We start from the raw sequence: 20,647 nt of genomic DNA, 5'->3' as shown, positions 1-20,647 counted from the left end.
CCTGTGGTCTTAGGAGGGCATGCCAGACCAGGGCCCAACTGAAGAGGAAAACAAGGCCAAGTTTGTTGGAAGAGAATGTGGTGACATCTAGCTATGGTGACGGCCTCAGAAGAGCTGAGAATTCCCTTATGCTGGTAGATGGAGAGTCAGCAGCCTACCTAGTCTGGAGGCTTGGCAGAAAGAAATCCCAGTCCCAGAATACATCCCTCTTCATTCATTCCACAAACATTTTTCAAGTATTTGCTATCAAGTAAGGGAACATTTTTTTTTTTAATATTTGTTTATTTTTGAGAGACAGAGAGAAAGAGACAGAGTGTGAGTGGGGGAGGAGCAGGGAGAGAGATACAGAAACTGAAGCAGGCTCCAGATGCGGGGCTTGTACTCATGAACCGCGAGATTATGACATGAACCGAAGTCGGACGCTTAACAGACTGAGCTACCCAGGTGCCCCATTTTTAACGAGACATTTAAAAGGAAGAAGGAAAGGATGCTCACACACAAAAAGTACAGGTGTACAGTATTTCAAAATATTCAAAATACTCTAGATTATACCAAAAAGAGTCCATGCTCTGATTAGGAAATTTAATTATTTCTGAAGGCATTTATATGAGAGCTTTACTTAAGATTAGTTTCCTCCTTTTACTTCCTCTCTCAAGGTTCTTTTCTACTTCCTTCTATGGGAACAACTTTAACCATTCTTATGAAGCTCAAAAACTATGTAAATAGAAGAAGTACACCACTAGATCATATCTATTAAACATCTTGGTTTCAAAGGGCACTGAAGCACATGATTCAAGACAGAAACCATACTGAGTGAGAAAATACCACTGAAAGTCAGGAATCAAAAGATCAAAATTACACTTCAGCTTTACAGAAGCACAGTTTATAACTTAATTGCTGATGTCCAACACCTAGTTGTCAAGTCCTGGAACTTCCCTAATTCTATTCTAAGTGACCAGAACATAATTCTAGGGAGGTAGATCTATATGTGATTACAACCACATTGTTGAACTGAATCACACTGTTGAAAAGAAAGGCTATGGAAAAAGAAAAGGAATGCTCTATGGGAGTTAGGAAAAAGGCTCAAGAATGCAGCATTCATTCTCCAGGTTTGAAAGACATACAATCTGGCAGACTTAGGAATGCTATCTGCTAAGGAGACAGCAAGTGTGAGGTAGGCACAAAGCTTCACCTTGCCTGAATAAAGTATTTACCCAAATCATCCAGGTATGTTGGCTCCGAGTCCAAGTTCACCTAGAATTTTTCTGGCTAGCTTCTCAAATATTCTGACAACAGGAATCATATGCCAGAGATAGAGAACAGTAGCACTCAGGTCCCCAGAAAATATCTCCTCACAATAGGTTAAAAGAGTGACACACATTCTTGTTTATACAACAGGCAATACAGTGTGGTGGTTAAATGCCCAATACTTGGAGGCATAATGTTTTTAAATCCTATTGTTTAATTTACTTCTTTGTACTTCAGTTTTCATTAAATGAGAATATAATGTTTATTTGAGCATTATAAGGATTGAGTTAATTCATGCAAAGCATTTAAACCTTGGCTGGCATGGTTTATAGTGCTCAACAAAGCTACTATAATTTTTCCTAATAGTTATTAAACATCTCTTGTGATTTTGACTTGGGAACCAAAATCCAAGCATGATCAACCCTAAAAAAATTGTGATTTTGCACTATCAAAGAAGTGTCACAATGTAAGGACTCAGTAGTCCTTATATTACATATGCAGTAATATATTGTATGTATGTGTGTACAGAGTGGGTAGGGTGGGGAGACACAGGAGACAGGTTGTGAAGGGCTTTGTATACTCTACAAAGAAGTTGGGAATTTTATTTTATAAGCTTTAAGAGGCCATCTAAATGTAATCTCCATTATCAAAGCATTGTTCAAATAAATTTAAATCCAAGTTAGAGATCTCACAAAAATCAATATGATGAGGGGATTCCAGAAAAATACACTCATCAGTGATATAAATATTTTAGTAGCAATACAACCTAAATTGAAATCAAAACCAAAATGTCAGTGAATTTAAATGAGGGCAAATAGAACCCCACCTCCACCCCCAGTCTTACAAAAAGAACAGTACATGCTGTTTCCTGGCTCTACAATCCACTTCCTCCAATTGTTGGGAGGCACTGGATCCATCTGTGTCAAGTCTCTACCCACCACAACAAAGAAAAGACCAGTCCTTGTCATCTAGTCCTCTCTCAATCTACAGAGCTACAAACAAAATATGGCACTAGAATCAAAAAGTTCAGCACTTTTGGATGCAAGCAACATCATATATTATAAATATACATAACGCTAAGTATAAACACAACTAAAAAACACTCTTCCAGAATGTTTAAAACACAGGAACGAAAGGAAGAAAGAAAGCACCTTAATTCAGAAGAAAAAAAACAAACCGTAGCTGATTTCACTAAAATGTCAAAGAGCTAACATCCTCTTTTTTCCCTTTTGCTATTCTCATCTACTTTCATCTGGTGAGACCAGATAAGTAAGTTTGCTAGAATTGTGTCACAACAGTGAATGCCATCACTGGGTCCAGTGGCCTAAACCAATCCTTAATTTTAAAGTGGGTAGGTTATGGGGTGCCTGGGTGGCTCAGGGTTAAGCATCTGACTTCAGTTCAGGTCATGATATCAAGGTTTGTGAATTCGAGCCCCACTTCAGATGAGCTCCGCTTCTCTCTCTCCTCTCTTTCTCTGCCCTTCATGGGGTTCTCTCTCTCTCTCTCTCTGCCTCCTCGATCACTTGTGCCCTTTCTCTCTAAAAAAATTTTAAAAATAGACTGAGTAGGTTAGTTCCAAAGCAGTATTTTCCAGAGTGCAGAGTAAGAACACAAGATGATTTCAGCTGTTATATAAGCAATAGTTATGTATTTAAATAGTTTTTATTTTTCATTATTTTAAATGTTTATTTACTTATGGGGAAGGGGGTGCAGAGCCCAATGTGGGGCTCAAACTCATGAACTGTGAGATCATGACCTGAGCCAGAATCGAGTCAGATGCATAACCGACTAAGCCACCCAGATGCCCCCAGCAATAGTTACGTATTTAAGTTACATGTATATTATAACGTATACTAGAAAAGGGAATAAAATACATAAAAACCATGATTTCACAGATTATCACTTTGGAAAAGTGTAATGTTGAAAACAAATCTATTAAAAACATGAAATAATGCAGATGATCTTCTAAAAGGCAAATTTTACAATGGTGGTATGGTTCATGATGGGTGAAATACTGACAGTTGTCCCATGAACAACTTGGGGCTGTTTCTTTGTTTACCTGCTTCCATCTAGGTTCAAGGCTGTGTTCCGAATAATTAGAAAAGGTGTGACCTTTAGTTAAGTGAGCTAGCTACTATGTTTAAGCAAACACTACTATTTACAGGAAAGAGTGTTATACTGTTAAGAATAGTGTCTATGGGAAAGAGTGTTAAGAAAATAATGGCACAATAATCCACTGCTATCCTGGAACTAGGATAACAGCAATTTTCTAGTGTATACCCATATACCACAAGCACCCCACCCCCCAAAAACCAAAAAACAAAAATAAAAAGCCTACTAACACTGATAAATATTTGAGCTGTAGGCTGTTGCATGATCATTTCATTCACTTTCACATCATTTGTCAAAGGAGCATGGTAATTGTGAGAAGTGTTTCTTCTAATATCTATATGAATATATTCTTTCTCATTACCTCTTGCCAAAGGAACAAAAGACAATTAACCTCATTAGATGCTTTAGGCATCAACTGTGATTATGGAAGAAACATTATTTTTAAAAAACCTTACTATGAAATATTTTAAGGTTAGATTTCAAAGTATTCTAGCTAATGAGGTCCCATGAATTTAAAGTGTGGTATTTTCCAGGCTAGGCAAGAACGTGGGAGAACCATTTCTACCTGACCGTATTTTACCTGCACATCTGAAAGCCAGTCTTAAGGGCACATGGAATAATATTCCTCTCAATTCATGAACTATCTGCTACTAAGAAGCTATATTATTTTCACATGGCCAAGGGAACGCTGTCAGAAGCTACCAGTATCCAAACAGCCCTCTCCAGTCGTCCACCTACTCCCTGAAGATGACTAGCAAAAGGCAAAACGACACTCCCTTCTCATCTTCCTTTCCCAACTTTGACGTCTTTCGGTTTTCTCTACTCTCATGTACCTCTCCTAATACTGTAGTGATTAATGACTTTAAAAAGGTTGAAATGAAACAGTACTTTCCAGTACTCTCCCCCTACCCACAACAACTCCAGGCTGGAACTGTGAAATTCTTTTTACGGATCCTTCGTGAGTCTGCAGTACAGCCACGAGGTAAGAATGGACTTTCCTAGAGAGCATGGACTCTCCAATGCCACGAACCTCAGAGACCTTCAAATAACTAGTTCAGAGTTATCTGATCACTTGTGGTCACCGTACAGTCTTCTAATCACGACCACAGCAACACTGTAGAGGAGAGGGAGTGGGAGTTTACCTCTGCTTGGTTTTGAGGAGGGGCCCAACGAACCACCACCCCACCACCCTTCCTCCGCCGCCCCTCGGTAGTTTCCTGGCGCCTCGCGTCCTTGCTCTGGGCCCGACCTGCCCAGTAGAGGCAAGAGCACTTCCCCCTCCCCTTAAGCCCGACCCCACGAACTTTTAAACACAATAATACTCCTTCTTCTTGGGACCTGATCCCAATCTTCAACCCGACTAGCTCCCTCAACCCCACTCCTAGAAGCTCACCAACCAGTTCCGGCCACTCCTCTCGCGCCGCAGCGGCTCGGACACCCCCAGACCGGACTTGGAGCTGCGTCCTCCTAGCGCCTGCGCGCGCCGGGCCCGCGCGCCTGCGCACTTCCCCGGCCGCGCGGGCGAGGACACACCCCTGGAGCCGGAGCCAATCACCGTCTGAGGGGTTTAAATCTCCCTGCCACGCAGGCGAAGAGCCTGGGGAGTCGCCCGTTAACCGGATAATTCGAATCCCTCCCGAAGGTGGGATATATTCATGCAACAAACATTTGTCGAGGGCAAACCATCTGCTGGATGATTGCTGAAGAAAAGGAGACAAGAATGCCTTCCTTGCCCTCCAGGGTCTTTTGATCTATCTAGATTGGAGATCGACATGTAAACAAATAATAGTGGGTAGAATTTAGTGAGTGGCATCAGGAAGTCCGAGGCGGAGTCGGTGCACAATGAAAGCTGCGCCTTATCCTTAGGGATGTCTGGAAGGGTTCCCAGAGAAAGCGACTTTTCAATCAGGAAGGCTAAGTAGGAATTCTCCCAGAAGTCTGGGATAGAGGGTGATAGTTTTCCAGCCTGCGGAAACAGCCTTTGCCATTAGGAACATAGCACTTTCTGTAAATTCCTTGTAGTTCATTCTGCTGAGAGGCTTAGAGCTCATCGTGTATCTCCAGGTGAAGTGGGGAATAACCTTTAAATAGTCGGCAACGGGCTAGATCTTGGTAGGTCTTGCACTTCTGGATTAGTGAGCCTGGACTTTATACTATGGCTACAGAAATCCATTGAAGGGTTTTAAACAGGTCCAGGAACTCTTCTGGGTACCTCTAAGAATAGAGCACAGTGCTGGAAATTAATAATTAAAAAAAAATAATAACAGCACTTCGAAGGAATCTACTTCTAAGGGTCAAGGAAAGTGAACCCTGAGAAATATCTTTTGTATATTGTAACACAGAGGTCATTGGTGATCTTAGTAAAAGCTATGTGGTGGAATGATTAAGTTGAAAGATAGATTGCAGCAATTTCAAGAGAGGGGAGGTGCAAAAGTGGGGAGAGGTTATAAAATGCTTTTGGAAAGTTAGGCCTTGACAGACAAGAGGTCAAAGTTTTTGTTTCTGTTGTTTGGATTTTTGTTAGAATTAAGACAGGAGAAACTTGAGCATGATAGGCAACATACAACTGAGGGGAAAAAATAGTTGAATAAACAGAAGTGTTAGTAGGTAAAGATCTTGAGAGAATAAGAGTAGAGACAATCCAAAGTACTGGTGGGAGGAATGGTGTTGGAAGAGAAATAAAGATATCTCCTCAATTATAATAAGAGGAAGTATGTGTCTGTAAGTGTGTCCGTTTAGTAACAGGAAGTTAAAGAAGTTCTCATCTGATGACCTCTGTTTTCTTTGTGAAATAGGAGATGAGGTCATTTGCTAATAGAAAAGGAGTTGGGGGTTTTAAGGAAAGTGGAGAAGTTTTCAAATATGGTTGTATAAAGTGACAGAACAAGTTGATCAGAGAAAGACTGGAGGACTGGTAAGCAGTGTCAAGGGCCTGTATAAGATTGGTAAAAATGAACTCTCCCTCTTCTATCTTGGTGTGTGGCTTTCTCAAGCACCAATCACTTCTTATAGGCAGAAGTGGACAAAATGTATGGTTGAGTTTATTTATGGTGTATTTATCCATGGTGTAATGCCATGGTTCTTAATCAGGAACATTTTTGCCCTTGAGCGGACATTTGGCAGTGTCTGGAGACATTTTTGATTGTCAAGACGACAGGGATTGGGGTGGCGGATATAAAGGGGATACTACAGATATTTAGTATCCCGGAATGCTAAGTATCCTGCAATGCATAGGACAGCCCAAGAATCATCTCCAAAATATCAATAGTGCCAAGGTTAAGAAACCCTGATCTAGGATTACCTTGATGCTCACCAATGGCTGACCTTGGTCTTCTACAAGCTTTTCTTTGGACTATGGCCCTCAGCTTATAGGGTAAAGTAGTCCTTCCATTGCATGCCTTTAAAGGAGAGTAGAATGAGCAGCATACCTCAGACCTTCAGTGTTTAGAAGAATTGTGATGTCACAAACACACAATTAGAATAGTTCCTCAATCCTTTAGAAGCAAATCTGGGGGCGCTTAGGTGGCTCAGTCAGTTGAGTGTCTGACGTCGCTTAGGTCATGATCTCACAGTTTGTGAGGTCAAGCCCCGTATCAGGCTCTCTGCTGTTAGTGCAGAGCTGGCTGATCCTTTGTCCCCCTATCTCTCTTCCCTCCCCCTGCTTGTGTGCGTGCTCCCTCTCTTTCTCAAAAAAAAAAAAAAAAAAAACATAAAAAGAAAAAAGGGGTTCGAAGCAAGTCTGGACTTACACATAGATGAAGGTGCTGCTTTGATTTTAGGTATTGCAGGTCTTGTTAAACATAGACATTATCAGAAGCTCAATAATATGGGAGGAGTAACACTTCACAACATTATTAATCCTAATGTAACTTGGTTTATCTGATTATTTGTAGTCACTAAAATAGGGAATATGTATGGGCTAAGTTTAATAAAGAAAATAAATATATTAAATATTAATAAAAATATAATCATTGGTATTCATGTATTCGCTCTTTGACAGGCACCCATTCATGGATAGGAACGTGACCTATATTATGTCTTTTAATCCTAGCAACACCCTGAGAGATAGCATTATCCTAATTTTAACTGTGAAGAAACTGAGGTTCCAAGAAAACTTGTAATTTGCCCGAAGTCATAAGTTACTAGCGGCTAGATCAAAATTTGAACTCAGATCTGTGTGTCCTCAAGCTCTTGCAACATCCATTAAATTTCAGTAAATTTTCCAAGGCAGGAATGGTTGGAAATGTAGCTTAAACAATTGCCACTACATAAAGGGAATGCTGGGGATTTAGGAAGAGAGTAGAAGCAAAAGGAAGGCCGGAGAAGAACAAAGAGAAAGAAAAAGGAACGAAGGCTAGTCACAACTGAGTTCAGTGCAGCAGAGTAACTTCCGCAAGCTTGCCTGCCGGCCTTTGATCTTTCTTTTTGCGTAAAGCTTCTTTCCCCTGTGTCCGTTGTTCGCTCTCATGTGTTCAAATAAAGCTAGATTATTGAGAAAGGCGGACAGCAAAGGGAAAAAAAAAGGGGGAGCGTGACGGTGGCGGTGTGCGCCTGCGCGCTGGCGGCGGCGGCGGCGGTGCCCGGCGGGGAGGGGGTCCGGAGTGGGCCGCCGGACCCAAAACTGAGTGGGGGGGCCTCAGGGAGTCCCCTCGCCGGGATCTTGGCGGCCTGATGGAGTAGGAGGGGTCGGATGTGAGTGTGAGTATCGAGGGTCGGGCTGCGTTGAGGCGTTTCGGAACGGGAGGGTCCCGGTGGTCCGCGCCTAAGGTTTGGGGCTGCAGGACGTGGCCGGGTTTTTGCTCGTGCAGGCTGCGGCACAGGGGCAACCCCCTTCTCCCGGAGCCCGCGCGATTTACGGGCAGGCGGTGCTTCTGGCTTCGGGATACAGATTCTCGCGGGGGCGTTCCGACTTTACTTCCAGCCCCGGCAGGAAACGTGCCTGCAAGAACCTTGACCTTTAGGGGAGGCCGCTGACCTCCTTCGGTCCCCGGTTCCTCAGGGATCCCGCAGACCCAGGTGCTTAAAGGCCTCCGGGTCACAGGCCAGGGACACCTTTCGACCTCTTGTGACTGACAGCCTCCGTTCTTTTTCCTCCTTCCGTCTTCTCTCCGTTTGGGATGCGTCTTAATAATAGCTACGATTTATGGAGCGCTTACTACGTGTCAAGCTAGTATTTAGTCTGAATCTCGGTGCATAATTATGGGAGGAGATACTTTGCACTCAGATGCTTTGAGTCTGTTCAATTTAATCATCTTTAAGAGTCAGCCTAAGCCATTTTATTGGGAAGTTTGAGATTTCCATGGCTCTTAGCAACTTAGGACCATCCGAGTTAAGGGAAGTTCTTCTCTTACCTAGCAAATGGGTGCTTTATCTACCATAATGGTTTATATCAAATTTAGCTAAGCCGAAATAACTTGTGAGCACTTCCTAAAAGCCTAATAGTATTCCAAACGCCATGGGAAATCTTAAAATGTGTTCTAAGCCCTGTTCTCGAGTTTGGTTGTGAATGAATCCATGAAATATTTAGATTCAGTTAGGACTTATTTAGCATCTGCTGCATTGTACACTCCGGTGTGTCACAAAAAATTGATGAGATACTGTAATGGCAAGTGGATTTTTGAAGCATATTTCTGATGAGGTACCTAAGGGCTTGACTGTAATTTGCTCAAGCTAAACTAGCTAGGGTAAGTGGTGAAATTCACATATGCCAAGTCTCCTCTTTTTCCTGTTACACCAAGTTAGATATTCTAAGCACTTTTGGGAAGCAACTACATTACAGTTATAGTTTCTAGAGTTAACTCCTGAGTCTAGAGAATGGTATGTGCTTTTAAAGGTACTAGAGGGGCACCTGGGTGTCTCAGTTAGTTGAGAGTCTGACTTCGGCTGAGGTCATAGTCTCAGCTCCTGAGTTCGATCCCCGCATCAGGCTCTGTGCTGACAGCTCAGCCCCAGGGCTTTGGATTCTGTCTCCCTGTCTCTGCCCCTTCCCCAGCTCACACTCTGTCTCTCTCTCAAAAATAAATAAACATTTTAAAAAATTAAAGAAAAATAAAGGTACGAGGTAGTTTTTGAAGAGAACTTCAGCATGGGTTGGAAGGTGGTAAGAGGGTGTAAAGGAATCTGGTCAAGTTAGTTCATAATCAGTTGCTTTGATAAAAAAGATAATCTAGAAAGGAAAAACTGCAAATAGTAATTATTTATCTAGCTTAGAGCACAGCACATGTAGTCTGCTGTATAAGAGGCTTCTGTACAAGAAAAGGAAAGAATAATGGTAGATGCTAGATGAATTGGTTCTGGGGCCAGGAATGGCTCTGTGAGAAATATACATGTTATCCATTTCCTAATTCAAACATCATAGTGGGAAGTTTAGGATTAATTTGTGTATCCAGTAAATAACATGTAGGCAGACAAGTTGTGTAGGAATACTTCCAACTGCACATTGAAATGTGCTGTCTCCAATTGAAACCTTATAGTCAGTTGGGTTTTTTTCCTCTTCTAATCTGAAAGAGACTATCAAGAAATTAGAGTTCCTAAGTGTTCATCAGTAGAGGACTGGTTAAGTAAAGTATGCCTTTGTAAGAATGAGCCAGCCCTCTGTGTGCTAATACTGAGTAATAACCAAGATACATTAAGTGAAAAAAAAAAGTGAAAAAAAGGTTTCGCAACCATCTCTGTGTGTGTGTGTGTGTGTGTGTGTGTGTGTGTGTGTGTGTGTGTTTAAACTGTGGTTATTTGTGTATATATATACCTAGAATATCTCTGGAAGAATTCAGAAGAAACTGGTGACAGTGACTGGAAGTTGAAGTGGCTGAGAAACAGGAGTGGGAAGGGAATTATTTTCTGTATAAGTTTTTAAGAATTTCTTATGAAAACTTTTAAACATCCAGAAAAGTAGAGAAAATACTATATTGAACCCATGTAAATTGGTCATTCTTTTTCAAATCTGCTGTTACATTGCTATTTGCTTTTATTCCTGACATTTCACCCCTACACACTTTAATACATGTCTCTAATAAAAAGAACATTTTCCTGCATAACTCAATAGCATAATCACACGAAACAACTAATTCTTGTATATTATCTAAAACCTAATCTTTATTAAAATTTCCCCAAATTTGGGGCATCTGGCTGGCTCAGTGGGAAGACCATGCAACTCTTGATCTCAGGGCTGTGAGTTCAACTCCCACGTTGGGTGTAGAGATTACCAAAAAAAAAAAAAAAAAAAAAATTTAGAAAATTAAATTAAAAAATTTCCCCAGGGGCGCCTGGGTGGCGCAGTCGGTTAAGTGTCCGACTTCAGCCAGGTCACGATCTCGCGGTCCGTGAGTTCGAGCCCCGCGTCAGGCTCTGGGCTGATGGCTCGGAGCCTGGAGCCTGTTTCTGATTCTGTGTCTCCCTCTCTCTCTGCCCCTCCCCCGTTCATGCTCTGTCTCTCTCTCTGTCCCAAAAATAAATAAAAAACGTTGAAAAAAAAAATTTAAAAAAAAAATAAAAAAAAATAAAAAAAAAAATTTCCCCAAATTGCCCCCCACTTATTTCTTCTTTTTTACTGTTTTTGATCCTATTTCCAATAAAAGTTTGTGCATTGCATTTGGCTTTTATGTCTCTTGAAATCTTTTCAAATCTAGAACAGTTAACTTTTTTTTTCTTTTTCATCATAACTTGTTGAAGAGACCCTGTCAATGATCTGAATTTAACTGATTGATTCCTAGTGATATCACTTAGCTTGTTACTGCTAACAAAGGTAAGGTAAATGCTTGATTGGTTTCAGGTTAAACACTTTGGGTACAATATCATAGGCTATGCTCTATACTCTAGTTTTTCTGCTATTAGTGATAGTAGTGGGTGATAGATAGTGATTGATTAGTGGGTTCAGGTGGTAAATTGGAGTTCTCCATTGAAACCAGCTGTATGCCCATTTCTATTTTAAAAATTTGAAACATGTTACCTATTGAAAATGTAAATAATTACCTTTAGAAAGAAAAGCTCAGAGCCAGAAATTGCTTCTTCTTTTTTAAACTGAATCCCTGATTACTAGGTGGTAGTATCTCATTTTATAGAAAAGGAATTTGAAGTTCAGAAAGATTAAAATTTACTTGGGGTAGTAAACCTATTTTTTGTCTACTTCAGAGGTCATGCTTTTCCACCAGATTTTGTAAACTATAAACTGGTATATAAATATAAAATTATTATTACTCCTAGTAGTTATGTTACTTGTCCCTTTATGTCTTTTTGGATAGGTAATCAGTTTCTAATTATATTAGACTTTTTTGGAGTATCAGTAAACTGCGATAGGTCTCTTTAGTGTGATGAACATTCTGAAAGTTCAAAATATATGTGCAAGTCAAACTTCTTGATGATTTCTGGAGTTTCTGTTTTTTAATTTTTTTTTAATTTTTTCAATATATGAAATTTATTGTCAAATTGGTTTCCATACAACACCCAGTGGTCATCCCAGCAGGTGCCCTCCTCAATACCCATCCCCCACCCTCCCCTCCCTCCCACCCCTCATCAACCCTCAGTTTGTTCTCAGTTTTTAAGTCTCTTATGCTTTGGCTCTCTCCCCCTCTAACCTCTTTTTTTTTTTTTTCCCTTCCCCTCCCCCATGGGTTTCTGTTAAGTTTCTCAGGATCCACATAAGAGTGAAACCATATGGTATCTGTCTTTCCCTGTATGGCTTATTTCACTTAGCATCACACTCTCCAGTTCCATCCACGTTGCTACAAAGGGCCATATTTCATTCTTTCTCATTGCCACGTAGTACTCCATTGTGTATATAAACCACAATTTCTTTATCCATTCATCAGTTGATAGACATTTAGGCTCTTTCCATAATTTGGCTATTGTTGAGAGTGCTGCTATAAACATTGGGGTACAAGTGCCCCTATGCATCAGTACTCCTGTATCCCTTGGGTAAATTCCTAGCAGTGCTGTTGCTGGGTCATAGGGTAGGTCTATTTTTAATTTTCTGAGGAACCTCCACACTGTTTTCCAGAGCGGCTGCACCTATTTTCATTCCCACCAACAGTGCAAGAGGGTTCCCGTTTCTCCACATCCTCTCCAGCATCTATAGTTTCCTGATTTGTTCATTTTGGCCACTCTGACTGGCGTGAGGTGATATCTAGTGTGGTTTTGATTTGTATTTCCCTGATAAGGAGCGACGTTGAACATCTTTTCATGTGCCTGTTGGCCATCCGGATGTCTTTAGAGAAGTGTCTATTCATGTTTTCTGCCCATTTCTTCACTGGGTTATTTGTTTTTCGGGTGTGGAGTTTGGTGAGCTCTTTATAGATTTTGGATACTAGCCCTTTGTCCGATATGTCATGTGCAAATATCTTTTCCCATTCTGTTGGTTGCCTTTTAGTTTTGTTGGTTGTTTCCTTTGCTGTGCAGAAGCTTTTTATCTTCATAAGGTCCCAGTAATTCATTTTTGCTTTTAATTCCCTTGCCTTTGGGGATGTGTCGAGTAAGAGATTGCTACGGCTGAGGTCAGAGAGGTCTTTTCCTGCTTTCTCCTCTAGGGTTTTGATGGTTTCCTGTCTCACATTCAGGTCCTTTATCCATTTTGAGTTTATTTTTGTGAATGGTGTGAGAAAGTGGTCTAGTTTTAAACTTCTGGATGTTGCTGTCCAGTTCTCCCAGCACCATTTGTTAAAGAGACTGTCTTTTTTCCATTGGATGTTCTTTCCTGCTTTGTCAAAGATGAGTTGGCCATATGTTTGTGGGTTTAATTCTGGGGTTTCTATTCTATTCCATTGGTCTATGTGTCTGTTTTTGTGCCAGATTTCTGGAGTTTCAAAAAAGTTTTGTACAAAGAAGCATTATGCAGTCTTAGTTCTTGTGCCTTAGGTCTTCTAGGTTTAAAAAAATATATGAGTTAGGGGTGCCTGGGTGGCTCAGTCGGTTGAGGGTCTGACTTTGGCTCAGGTCATGATCTCGCTGTCCATGGATTTGGGCCCCGCGTCAGGCTCTGTGCTGACAGCTCAGAGCCTGGAGCCTGCTTCAGATTTTGTGTCTCCCTCTCTCTCTGCCCCTCCTCCACTCATGCTCTGTCTCTCTGTCTCTCTCTCTATCAAAGATAAATAAACATTAAAAAAATTAAAAAATATGTGAGTAGAAAGAAAATTAAAAAAAATTAACAATGATACATATATATTGCTTAATTTTTTGAAAAGAACAAAAAGGTCTATAGTGAAAAATGAATTTCCAACCCCCATGCCCTCAGTTTTTTTCCCAGAGTCAAAACCTATTACTAGTTTCTTGGGTATCCCTCTAGATAAATTCTACATATGTATGTATGTCATTAGGGTAAATTTTGACATTTATGTATAGAAGTATCTTAGTAACATAACCTAAAATAATACTGTTGAAGGTTATGCTCCAGTTTTTATTGTTTATATCCAAACACCTTTGCTAACTTTTATTCATTCATTTATTCAATATTGAGTACTTACTCTATACCAGATGGTGTGCCAGGTCATAGGAATAAAATAATGAACACAACAGACATTCCTGCTAGCTGTAATGGAGTTTACTGTCTATTGGGAGAGACAGTCATTAAGCGAATAATTATACTAATGACTATAGCAAAGATTTGGTACCAACTTGGTGCCAGACACTTAATATGGATTTTCTAATTTATTCCTCGTAACAGCTCTATGACATTGATTCTGATAATATTTTTGTTTTATGAATGTAGAAACTGAAGCACAAAAAGGTTAAACTACTTGGTCGAGATCACACACAGCTAGTAAGTGATAGAGCTAGGTTTCAAACACAAGCAGTCTGGTTATAGAGATCTTGCTATCTTCCTTTACCCTAATGTAGTGGTTTTTAATGAGTTTGAGATCATCTCCTAGGGAGGTTTGGAAATTTGGGGGGTATTTTTAGTTTCAAAATCATTGAGAGGATGACACTGACTTTACTGGATAAAGATCCGGATGTTAGACATCCTGCAATGTAAAGAACATCCCTACCCTATACAGTAAAAACCTGTTGTACATTTTACATCACTTTCAAATGGCCCAGAGGATGTTCATGTAGGTGAAAAATCTGTTTCTGATCACATGAACTTAGAACTAATTTGTTTTACACATGAATTATTTTTTGTTCTGTTTTGTTTTTGCATAGAGCACAGTTACTGTGTAAATCAAGAGATTGTATTTTCTTTTTTTTAATTTTTTTTTTTAACGTTTATTTTTGAGACAGAGAGAGACAGAGCATGAACAGGGGAGGATCAGAGAGAGGGAGACACAGAATCTGAAACAGGCTCCAGTCTCTAAGCTGTCAGCACAGAGCCCAACGCGGGGTTCGAACTCACGGACCGCAAGATCATGACCTGAGCCAAAGTCGGCTGCTTAACCGACTGAGCCACCCAGGCGCCCCTGTACTTTCTTTATTTCAGAGTTTACAAAGAGTTGGTCACTATTTTGGAAAATCGTATCACGTTCCTGGTATTTTCATCAACGATATAACATGCTTTTATCAGTCTGTATTTGCAGTATTCACACTCATAGTCTTCATCTAATATAGTCATGCCCAAGCATTTACATGTTGAAATAAATATTATTTTATTTTTTAAATTTTTTTTAAAAAATGTTTTATTTATTTTTGAGAGAGAGAGAGGGTACCAGCAGGGGAGGTGGCGGGCTGGGGTGGAGGGGAGAGAATCTGAAATAGGTTCCATGCTTACAGCACAGAGTCTGATCCAGAGCTGGAACTCATGAACTGTGAGAAAATGACCTGAGATGAAGTTGGACACTTAACCAACTGAGCCACCCAGGTGCCCTTATATTGATATTTAAAATTTGACATGTGTAAGTTACAGTCGCTCTGAATTTCACTAAGAATAGGAGCTATTATAAAATATTTATAATAAAAAGGTATAAATACCTTGAAAGAAAAATTCCATGGTGACCTTTCGGACAGCTGCTTGAAGAGCATACTGAGGATTGTTTCTCTTTTTTTTTTTTTTTTATGTTTTCTTATTTATTTGTGAGAGAGAGAGGCAGAGCATGAAAAGGAGGGGCAGAGAGAGAAATACACACAGAATTTGAAGCAGCTCCAGACTCTGAGCTGTCAGCACAGAGCCCGATGTGGGGCTCGAACTCACGAACCGCAAGATCATGACCTGAGCTGAAGTTAGACACTTAACCAACTGAGCCACCCAGGCGCCCCGTACTGGGGATTGTTATAATCATGTCTCATATTTATGGATGAATGAAAATTCCCGTAACATTTTAGGGAAAAAAAAAGAGGGTATTGTGTCTGATATGGTTGAGAACTGCTGCTCTACTGTCTGCCTCAGAAATAGTCACAGTTGTGGGGCGCCTGGGTGGCGCAGTCGGTTAAGCGTCCGACTTCAGCCAGGTCACGATCTCGCGGTCCGTGAGTTCGAGCCCCGCATCAGGCTCTGGGCTGATGGCTCAGAGCCTGGAGCATGTTTCCGATTCTGTGTCTCCCTCTCTCTCTGCCCCTCCCCCGTTCATGCTCTGTCTCTCTCTGTCCCAAAAATAAATAAAAAAAAAAAAAAAAAAAAAAAGAAATAGTCACAGTTGTGATAAGTGGTAGGAAGGAGGTACAGGATTTTAGGAGAGAAGTGTGTATGAGGGAGTATGGCCTAATCTGAGAGATCAGGGAGTGCTTCCCCAGGCGAATGACATTTGGAGTGAGATTTGAAGGATTAATAGTTACCTAGATGGAAAGGAATAAAAACATTCCAGGGAGAGGGACCAGCATATGAAACAGCTCTTTGGAGGACTTTGTTAAGTATTTTGGTTTTTGATCTTAAATACTTGGATGCATTGAAGGGGTTTTTTATTTTTTATTTACATATTTTTAATGTTTATTTTTGAGAGAGAGAGAGAGAGACAGAATGTGAGTGGGGGAGGGGCAGAGAGAGAGAGGGAGTCACAGAATCCAAAACAGGCTCCAGGCTCTAAGCTATCAGCACAGAGCCTGACATGGGGTTCGAACTTGGGAAGAACAAGATCATGACCTAGGCCAAAGACAGACAGTTAACTGACTGAGCCACCCAGGCCAAGGGGCTTTTATTTATTTATTTATTTTTAATTAAAAAAAAATTTTTTTTTTAACGTTTATTTATTTTTGAGATGAGAGAGACAGAGCATGAGCGGGGGAGGAATGAGAAAGAGGGAGACACAGAATCTGAAACAGGCTCCAGGCTCCGAACTGTCAGCACAGAGCCTGACATGGGGCTTAAACTCACGGACCGCAAGATCGTGACGCGAGCTGAAGTTGGACGCGAGCTGAAGTCAGACGCTCAACCGACTGAGCCACCCAGGTGCCCCAAGGGGCTTTTAAAAGTAAGGAACTGAGGCATAAAACATAAGAGCTTATGGTCTTGGGGCACCTGGGTGGCTCAGTCGGTTAAGCATTCAACTTTGCCTCAGGTCATGGTCTCACAGTTCATGAGTTTGAGTCCTGCATGGGGCTCTGCTTGGAATTCTCTCTCTTCCTCTCTTTCTGCCCCTCCCCTGCTTGCACTCTCTCTCTCTCTCTCTCTCTCTCTCTCTTTCTCAAAATAAGTAAACAAATAAACTTAGAGTGTATGGTCTTGGCTTTTTCAGCGTATGGTTGAAGGAATCATAGAAGTGAATGTTTAGGTTGAGGTGAAATGGAAGTAGACTAGAATCCTGAGCCATTTCATGAAAGACATATGCCATTCAAGAATCATCCTAGACCCTAGCAGATTTGTCACTAGACCTAGGGCCTCCCACTCCATCACAAGACTGAGGAGCATATCTTCTTTGATCACCCTCACCTGCTTGAACATTGCCTGGAGCTATTCAATCAGGTTGAAGGCTCTGAAAAGTGTAAGCATGTGTCTAGTTCTGATCATGGCTTAGTAAGCTCCTACTGGCAGACCTTCCTGCAGATAACAGCTATTAAATCAGAAGTACATAAAGCAACTAAAATCACTGGAGAGTTACCCAAAGCAAACAGATTCTGGAAGGGAATTAACACTTGAGGAACTGATGCACATGATTTCCCATTTTCATGGCTCCAGTCTGTGCCAGGTAGGGTGGTTAAATTTCTGATGTTAAACTTCTAGTGTCTTTGGCCTGAAGAACCAAAAGATAAGGCTCTAGGCAAACACACCTATTGGGAAGTAAAAGGAGAATCCTGGAAAATAGAGAAGCCTCAAACTCTTGTGAATGAACTCTACTGAAATCTTGACAGAGTGTGGAACTATGCATGTGTAGAACAGACTCTAAGAAGTTCAGCTAAGGGTGAAAGAACTGAATTGAGATTTCATCTACCTAAGAAACAGATTTTGCAGTTTGAGTCAACCAATTTACATACCTACTAAAACAAAAATAAATTAAAAAAAAAATCACTCTTGGGGCACCTGGGTGGCTCAGTTGGTTAAGCGTCAGACTTCGGCTCTGGTCATGAACTCACGGTTTGTGAGTTGGAGCTCCACGTCAGGCTCCTGCTGATAGCTCAGAGCCTAGAGCCTGTGTCAGATTCTGTGTTTCCCTCTCTTTCTGCCCCTCCCCCGCTCACGTGCACACACACTCTCTCTTTCAAAAATAAACATTAAAAAATTTTAAAAAAAATTGGCACTCTTCAGAGGAATATAAAGGAATTCAGAGTCTCCACAATATAACATTTATAACATCCAGCATATATTCCAAAATTACACATACAGAGGATCAGGGAAATGTAACCTATTCTCAAGTTAAAAGACTATCTTAATCTTAAAATACTCAAATGTTGGAATTAGCAGGAAAGGATTTGAAACTTTTGAAAAATATGTATTAGTAAAGAAAAGGAAAATGATGCACAGGAAAATATACTCGTAAAGAATGAGTATTAGGGGACATGGGTGGCTCAGTGGGCTGTGTCTGACTTCAGCTCAGGTCATGATCTCACGGTTTAAGTTTGAGCCCGACATCAGGCTCTCTGCTGTCAGCACAGAGCCCACTTTAGATCCTCTGTCTCCCCCTTTCTCTGGCCCTTCCCCACTTGTACATGCTCTCTCTCAAAAATATTTTTAAAAAATGAGTATTAAATAATCAAATGGATATTCTAATGTTGAAATATACGAAACTGGAAATAAACTGGTTGGGCTAAAAGCAGAATGGAGACGCCTGAGGAGAGAATCCATGAAATTAAAGATCAATAGAAATTACTCAGTATAAAGAGCAGAAGAAGAGTAAAAGAGAAAAAGGAAGAGATCCTCAAGGACCTGTGGGCAATATAAAAAAACCAACATACTACATTGGAGTGCCAGAAGGAGAGGTAAAAGAATGGGGAAGAAGAAAAAATACTTGAAAATGTAAGGGCTGAAAACGTCCCAAAGTTAGTGAAAGGCATAAATTGACAGATTCTGTAAGCTCAGCACACCCTAAGAAGGATAAAGACAAAACCATGCAAACCATAAGTTTAACAATGAAGAAAACCATGACTAGGTACCTCACAGTCAAACTGTTGAAAGCCAAAAATAAAAGGAAAAATCCAGAAAGCAGCCAAAGAAAACATGTTATATACAGGAGGATAATCATGAAGGCCAGAAAGCATAGAAAATCTTTAAAATGCTGAAAGAAAAACTTGACAATCCAGAATTACAGATTCAGTAGTATAGCATTCAAGAATGAAAGTGAAATAAAAATAGTGTCAGTTAAAAGAAAACCAAGAGAATTCATTACTAGCAGATTGCACTACAAGAAATGCTAAAGTTTGCTCTAAAGGGAAATGATACCAGGTGGAAACTTGACTCTTCATCAGGGAGTGAAGAACATCAGAAAAAGTAAATAAGTGGATAAATACAAATCTTGTCCTTTTAATTTCTTAAAACAACATACAACTGTTTAATAAAGATGCATCATCTTGTGGAGATCATCACATCATATAGATATAAAACATACACCATAAAGCATGGAATGGGAGTTGGGGTAAATTGACCTATATGGCTATAAGGTTTGTAAAATGTACTTGAAGTGGCAAATTATTATTATTTTTTTTTATGTAACCCTTTTTTTTAAATTTTATTTTTTAAAATTTACATCCAAATTAGCATATAGTGCAACAATGATTTCAGGAGTAGATTCCTTAATGCCCCTTACCCATCTAGCCCATCCCCCCCCCCACAACCCCTCCTGTAACCCTCAGTTCTCCGTATTTATGAATCTCTTCTGTTTTGTCCCCCTCCCTGTTGTTATATTATTTTTGTTTCCCTTCCCTTATGTTCATCTGTTTTGTCTCTTAAAGTCCTCATATGAGTGAAGTCATATGATTTTTGTCTTTCTCTGGCTAATTTCACTTAGCATAATACCCTCCAGTTCCATCCACGTAGTTGCAAATGGCAAGATTTCATTCTTTTTGATTGCCAAGTAATACTCCATTGTATACATATACAACATCTTCTTTATCCATTCATCCATTGATGGACATTTGGGCTCTTTCCATACTTTGGCTATTGTTGATAGTGCTGCTATCAACATGGGGGTGCGTGTGTCCCTTTGAAACAGCACACCTGTATTCCATGGATAAATGCCTAGTAGTGCATTTGCTGGGTTGTAGGGTAGTTCTATTTAGTTTTTTGAGGAACCTCCATACTGTTTTCCAGAGTGGTTGCACCAACTTGCAATCCCACTAAAAAAAGTTTTTTTTAATATTTATTTGTTTTTAGAGGGAGAGAGTGTGAGCAAGGGACGAGCAGAGACAGAAACACACACAGAATCTGAAGCAGGCCCCAGGCTCTGAGCTGCCAGCACAGAGCCCGATGTGGGCCTCGGACTCATGAACCGTGAGATCATGACCTGAGTCGAAGTCAGACGCTTAACTGAATGAGCCACCCAGGTGCCCCCTGAAGTGGCAAATTATTAACACAGAGTACAGGGTAAAATGATAGGGTGTATTTTGTAGTTCCTGGAGCACTCATGGTAGAGAAAATGTGAAGAAGCACTGCTAAAAAGCTAGTAGAAAAATTAAAGTGAATAATCCAAAAGAAGACAGCCTAACAGAAATAACAGATTGGCTAAAAGTAAATGCATGGAAAAAAGATGTGTGTTTCAGTCAGTAAGCATAAGAAGGCTAGAATGGCTATGTTCATGTCAGATAGAGTTCAAGATAAAGTGTGTTGGGACACCTGGGTGGCTCACTCGGGTGAGCGTCTGACTCTTGATTTTGGCCCAGGTTATGATCTCACAGTTCGTGGGTTCAGGCCCCACATCAGGTTCTGTTTTGGGGGTGTGGAGTCTGCTCGAGTTTCTCTCCCTCTCCCTCTCTCTCCCTCTCTCTCTCCCTCTCCCTCTCT

The 20,647-nt window shown here is 40.6% G+C and overlaps 2 protein-coding genes across 10 annotated transcripts in view; one reads left to right on the top strand and one right to left on the bottom strand.

The window, feature by feature from the left end:
• The window catches only part of SNAP23 (synaptosome associated protein 23), a 38,092-nt gene extending 31,244 nt beyond the window's left edge, over positions 1 to 6,848 (bottom strand). Inside the window, exon 1 of one of the 5 annotated variants that reach the window (XM_049613454.1) lies at positions 6,792 to 6,848. The gene's annotated coding sequence lies outside the window, so the exon portion shown is untranslated. Of the gene's footprint in view, positions 1 to 4,756; positions 4,866 to 6,664; positions 6,763 to 6,791 lie in introns of those variants that run through there. The other 4 variants (XM_049613453.1, XM_049613451.1, XM_049613450.1 and 1 more) reach the window with 4 other exon arrangements.
• A 1,042-nt stretch (positions 6,849 to 7,890) lies between these two features.
• The window catches only part of ZNF106 (zinc finger protein 106), a 59,872-nt gene continuing 47,115 nt past the window's right edge, over positions 7,891 to 20,647 (top strand). For 4 of the 5 annotated variants that reach the window (XM_049613437.1, XM_049613436.1, XM_049613435.1 and 1 more), the window contains exon 1: positions 7,891 to 8,061. The gene's annotated coding sequence lies outside the window, so the exon portion shown is untranslated. The remainder of the gene's footprint in view (positions 8,062 to 20,647) is intronic. The other variant, XM_049613438.1, reaches the window with a different exon arrangement.

The sequence above is a fragment of the Panthera uncia genome, assembly GCF_023721935.1.
Source record: "Panthera uncia isolate 11264 chromosome B3 unlocalized genomic scaffold, Puncia_PCG_1.0 HiC_scaffold_1, whole genome shotgun sequence".
NCBI classification, from domain to species: Eukaryota; Metazoa; Chordata; class Mammalia; order Carnivora; family Felidae; genus Panthera; species Panthera uncia.
The sequence above is the reverse complement of the archived record's forward strand: the minus strand, read 5'-3'. Positions and strand labels throughout refer to the sequence as shown.